This window comes from Ursus americanus, chromosome 9 (genome assembly GCF_024610735.1).
Source record: "Ursus americanus isolate L20-20 chromosome 9, mUrsAme1.1.p, whole genome shotgun sequence".
Classification (NCBI taxonomy): domain Eukaryota; kingdom Metazoa; phylum Chordata; class Mammalia; order Carnivora; family Ursidae; genus Ursus; species Ursus americanus.
Window position 1 is genome coordinate 77,631,119 of NC_142135.1, and position 6,365 is coordinate 77,637,483.

At 33.5% G+C, this 6,365-nt stretch overlaps 1 pseudogene; it reads right to left on the reverse strand.

Annotated features, from left to right (window-relative positions):
• Positions 1 to 252: 252 nt before the first annotated feature.
• Positions 253 to 2,130, reverse strand: LOC123786766 (protein DBF4 homolog A pseudogene; annotated as a pseudogene).
• Between the last annotated feature and the right edge of the window lie 4,235 nt (positions 2,131 to 6,365).

The following is a 6,365-nucleotide window of genomic DNA, read 5'->3' on the forward strand; positions in this document are numbered from 1 at the left end:
TGTGAGAAGGCCATGTACAAATGTCTTATTCCAATCAATTTTTTTCATTATTATAATAACAGAAAAATGCAGAAAAATTGTTGTGAATGCTTTAAAATAAACAGAAAACTTAAAGTAAATGATAATCAAAGGAAAATGGAAAAAATGAATTTGTTTTTGAGTGCATTTATTCATTTGCCAACTGGAAAAAATATCTATAAGGTCTACATATTGACCAATAGAATTATAACAATAGTAGTTTTCTGATTTTTTTCACTTCTGAAAGATATTTATTTTTTTAGGTCTAAAAGCCAGTAAAGTTGCAGAAGTTGAAAAGGAAGAGTAAAGCACTGACCACAGATTATCTAAATTTTTCTCTTCCCAAATATCTAAAGCATCCCATACACCACTGTTTTCAATGTGGCTTGTGAAACACAAAAATTCTGACTTCTCTTCACTAGTCTGAAATAAGTCCAGTAGGGATTGTACTGGAGAGGTACAAATTTTGTTTCCTTCTTGTATAATAAGAAATTCAGTTCTTTCTTTATCAAATTCCACACTTGGTTCTAGATTCTGTTTTATTTATTCCTAATAATAGTTTCATTTTCCAGTGGATCTTACCAAAAGTTAAACTACCCATATTCTTGATTTTCACATTCATTGGGGTCCTCAGGAGGACTTTGGAATGGAGTCTTTGCCTGAATTGTTAGCTGCTTCTGTGAACTGTTTATTGTTAACAGTCTGGAATCATGACCAAATATTGGGTGAAGGTCCATTTCCTTCAGGTCCTTTGCTTGAAAAAGCAATGTCTGACTTTGTTTTGGTTGAGATGCAGTGTGATCTGTATTGACATTAGAAACTTGTACAGATGTCTATAGCTTACATGGGCAGTAATCTGCCCTTAGTTCTTCTAAGTCATTTTCAGCTATTATTAATATGTTCAAAAATGTCAAGAATGCATCCCTGTTCATTTTTATGTGGAGGTAGATTTGTAAAATTTTGTTTTATATCATGTTCTGCTGGATTTTTAACATGGAACATATACTGGTTCTTTTTCATCAAGTCCTCTCAATTTGCTTATTGTGAAATAAACACACACTTTTGTTCAGGTTCCCTTGTTTCTTCGTACAGGAAACTCTGCTCAATTACTTGTATATTATTTCCTCTGAAGTCTTTCTGAGAAATATATTGCAATTCTAGCTTTTCTTTTGGTTCAGATTTTTTTTCAGGACAGTTGCAATAATACGAGAAAGGGATCAAATACTGTATTTTATTCTTTTTAGGCACGTCCCTTTCCTATTCCACAAAGTCAAAAATTAACTTAGATACGATATCATCAGCACCTTGGTAGTGATTAATCTGTGCAGTTTCTGTGTTGCTCACTTGGAAGAGGAGCTTCAAGAGGTTCATATTTCTGCAAGCGGTATTCACAGTATCGTTTTTTCTTCTCTTTCAAATGCTGTTGAATCGGGATTCCACCACATTTACTGCCATCTGTTTGGATTCTGAGCTTGCTTTTGGATGCTAAATGGCTTATCTACATCAAATGGACCGGGGTGCTTCTGATTAGAGTAATTTATAAAAGGCGTATTGGTCAGCTGAAGATAAAATGGTCTATAAAGTTGGCTTGTACCATCTTTACAAAAGGTTTTTTGAGTCCACTTGTTCTTGCTCTCTGGGTGCCCATACCTACTCTTTTTCCCATCAATATGAAGAATTTTTACTCCCCATGACACAGCATTTGATAACATACTATTTGAAAGAATAAAATCATAGTCCTTGATACCTTTTACAACCAATGATTTTCCTCTGCTCAAACACGCTGAATCTGGAGACAATAGAACTTCCATCATGGGTAGGATGAGGTGAAGCGCTTTGTGCCGTATATGCACATTCTGGACTTGGTACAGAAGCAATTCTTCCTATGGTTTGTGCAAATTTAGCTTCCTTTTTATTTGGAATAAGATATCCAATATCTTTCCCGAGAAATTCTTCAACTTGCCCTCCCAGATATGGTGACAGAAGGTGAGTCACTGTAAAATACTTGTCCCCAAAGTGGCTTATATTTGGATTTTTCTGCCTTTTTTTTTTTTTTTCATTTTTGACCTGGAAATGTCCTCTGCTGTAGATCCTCATGGCTCCAGAATTCATGGCAGCTGCCAAAGTACCGATACATTGGGTCCAGAGAGGGCGTCCCACGCTAAACAGCCACGAAAACACGGCTCCCCGAGGCGGATTTATGGGCATGCCGCTCTCCCCACCGACAGACTACCAGTAGTTTCCTCATTTTGATAATTCTACTATTTTATGTAAAAAAGTTCCTGTTTCTAGGAAACACATACTAGAATAATTAAGCCAAAGGGAACGCAGGTCTGCAACTTATTTTCAGAGGGTTAGAAAAAAGAAAATTTAGACGATAAATAGGTCAGATAGATAATATGATAAAGCACATATAAAATGTTGACATTTGAGGAATCTGGGTAAAATGTATGGAAATTCTTGGTGATATTTCTGCACATTTTCTGTAAATATGAAATGTTAAAAAGTTTAAAACCAGAGTCATATCAGAGAAGCTGCTGATTTTTTTTTTTTTACTATTCATTCTAAAGGTTATTCTGTTGCAATATTTAAATGAAGAAGGTAATTCTTATTTATTGTAGGATTTCTCATCACAATTATTTTACTCCAAGAACGGTCTGATTTAGTGTAAAAGCAAAAAACATAAAACAAAACAAAGAAAATAAAAATAAAATAAACCTAACATAAATTTTAGTGCTTTTTTTCCCTTGACTTAATAATATTCCAACTATTTTTAGACACTCTTAACTATAACAATGCCCCTATTGCTTTTCACCTGTAGATATTTTATATGTATATCCATCTATATAATGATACGAATACAATCAGGGATTTAACTAGAACAGATATGATTAGATATTGCCTTTCCCATCTTATCTCTAAGTTGAATGCTACATATTTTATTTCTTCTTTATTTTCATGTGCAATAAGACATTGGTAGTTCTTCAGAAAAAGAAAAAGAATTCAATTACATAACTTGTAAGGAATTAACACTTTTAGATCTTTGTTTCAATTGCGTTCACATTTCCTGCATGTAAACTTAGTGTTAATTAAATAATTCATATATGATTTGAAATCAAATACACAACTGAAGCTTTTGTAATTATCAGAACCACCATATATCTGTCCCTGAGATTCTCTTCCCTCTATGTATCTTATCCTTCTTAAAGGCTAAAATAAGTAACTTTCTAAAGGAAAGCTCCAGTAACCATTCCCTTCTTTAATTTAGAAGTTAGGTTGGAGTTAATAATATATAAACCTTCATTATGTATTGTCTGATTTAGACTAGTTTTGTAATATAAAAGGAAACCATAGAGTAAATAATCTGACAAATTTGTGAATAACTCACCTTGCTTGAAACAAGGTGTTTGATTATTAGTATTTGATTTTAATACAGAAAGAGCTTGAGATATAGCTATAGTTATGTCTAATCATATATTCATGGTTTTATTCTAAAAGAAATTGTAAGCCCTCCTGCTGAAATCTGACAGAAATAAGCCATTATAAGGTTCAGATGTAAAATGTAGATATTGTATCTGTATAAGACTCCTCAATGTGGTGTTCAGTCACTGGCATTAAGCAATCTGTCATTTTCCTCGATCATCAATATCCCATCTGCAGCTGACAGTTGCTGTCAGAGAAGGCTAGAAACAGGTGCTTCTTCCTAATTATGAGGAATATGAATAGAGAGATGTAAGAAAGACTAAGCTGAATAATTCTTGGGCTGGTAAAAATCTGACTGCTATGGTAGAATGCAAGAGCCAAGTAAATTTTGGTGGAATACTTTTTAAAAAGGCTCACCCACACCTGAAGAATCTGCTGTCTATGCTCCACATAGGGGTGTATTTGGGTATTCTTCTAAATGTTAGCTAGATGTAACCAGGCTATAAAAGCCTTTATTTAAGAAGTTTAGTAAAACTAGAAATGTATGGTCTCCTAGAAAAGATTTTGGGATGTCTGGGTGGCTCAGTCGGTCAAGCATCTGCCTTCAGCTCAGGTCATGATCCCAGGGTCCTGGGATCTAGTCCCCAGTCGGGCTCCCTGCTCAGCGGGAAGTCTGCTTCTCCCTCTGCCTGCCATTAGTGCTGCTTGCACTCTTTCTCTGATAAATAAATAAATAAATAAATAAAATCTTAAAAAAAAAAGAAAAGAAAATTTCAATAAGGTTTCTTCTGGATTATTCATTTGTTTCATTTAAAAATAAAGGATTGAACACACTTTATTTCAACAAGGTGATGACCACTTATGGATTTCATTGTCTACAACTAAAAAAAAGAATTTTAGCAAACATTTCCTTCTTATTCTATGATTTGCTTATTCAGTATCTCTTTTAAAATATAAATGGACTTTCTACAAAGTGTGTTTAACTCTTACGTATTACTAGTGGGAATGCAAAATGGGACTGGTACCACCAGTGAAAGAGAATTTGTCATATTTAAAAATTATATATATATTATACTATATACACATGATATTGTGTGTGTGTGTGTGTATATATATATATATATATATATATATATATATATATATATATATATATTTGTAAAATTTACCCATTTGGCCCAGCATTCCCACTTCTAAGAAATTATACCAAAGACAAACTGCCAAAAATATGAATAAATAAATGTATGCATAAGACTATTCTTTTTTTTTTTAAGATTTTATTTATTTATTTGACAGAGAGAGAAACAGCCAGTGAGAGAGGGAACACAAGCAGGGGGAGTGGGAGAGGAAGAAGCAGGCTCATAGCGGAAGAGCCTGATGTGGGGCTCGATCCCAGAACGCCGGGACCACGCCCTGAGCCGAAGGCAGACGCTTAACCGCTGTGCCACCCAGGCGCCCCAATGCATAAGACTATTCTTAAACACTACTTTTAAATGATAAACATCAAAAATAATTCAAATGTCCATCAATAGAATACTGGTTTAATGAATTATGATATAGCCATATAATGTAGTACACCATGCTATAAAAAGTGTAAAAATATCTCTGTGGACTATTATGGCAATTTCCCCATGATGTATTATTAGATTAAAAAAATCAGATTAAAGATATCCATAATTTGAATATTAGTATTTTGAGTATCTAAGAAAGGAGAAATTTAAACATAAATATGTATTCACACACACATATATATGTATATTTTTTTCAAGTTTATTTTAGATGACTTTATTAACAATTGACTATATTTAGTTTCCCTTCAAAGTAACTAAGATAGTTTGGAAGGACATACACTTTTGTGCAGAAAAACTGGTGACTCTGATTGACTGAGCAGGATATCAAGCTCTCTTGTGAATTATCTTTTTAAAAAATATTTTTAGTTATTTTATTTGGATATAGTTGACACAAAACATTACATTCGTTTCAGGTATAAAACATAGTGATTCAACAAGTTTATTTATTTGAAAGAGAGAGAGCATGAGCAGGGCGACGGGCAGAGGGAGAAGCAGATTCCCTGCTGAGCAGAGAGCTGATCTGGGGCTCCATCCCACCACTTTGGGATCACGACCTGAGCTGAACGCAGATGAAGTCAACTGACAGCCACAGAGACATCCCTCAACAAGTTTATACATTATGCTATGTTCTACACAAGTGTAGTTACCATCTGTCTTCTTACATTGCTATTACAATGTTATTGACTATAGGCTATGTCTTTTATTCCCATGGCTTATTCATTCTGTAATGAGAAGTCTGTATATACCTCTCCCCCTTCGTACATTTTCCCCGGCCTCTAACGCCTTATCCTCTGGCAACCATCATTTTGTTCTCTGCATTTATAGGGTTGATTCTTTTTATTTATTCATTTTTTTTAGATTTCACATCTGAGTGAAATCATATGGTATTTGTCTTTCTCAGTGTGACTTATTTCACTTAGCATAATAACCTCTAGGTCTATCTATGTTGTCTCATAAGGCATGATCTCTTTTTATGGCTGCACAATATTCCACTGCATATATATATATATATATATATATATATATATATATATATATATAGTTTCCATATCTTGGCTATTGTAAATAATTCTGCAGTAAACATAAGAATTCATATATCTTTTCAATTAATATCATTTTCTTTGGGTAAATATTCACTTATATTTTGAAAAAATGGCTACTTTTACCTCCTATGATAGAATAACTGTACTAGAATTTCCCTGCAATTATAAATGAATTGACAAAATACACAAAACATCTATTTTTAGACCTTAAAAAATGATAAGCATAGGACTATTTCTTAGAGAAGGGAAATTCATGAGGTGAGACCCATATATTCTTTGGATCTCTGCACAGATAAAAGTTCCTGGAGTT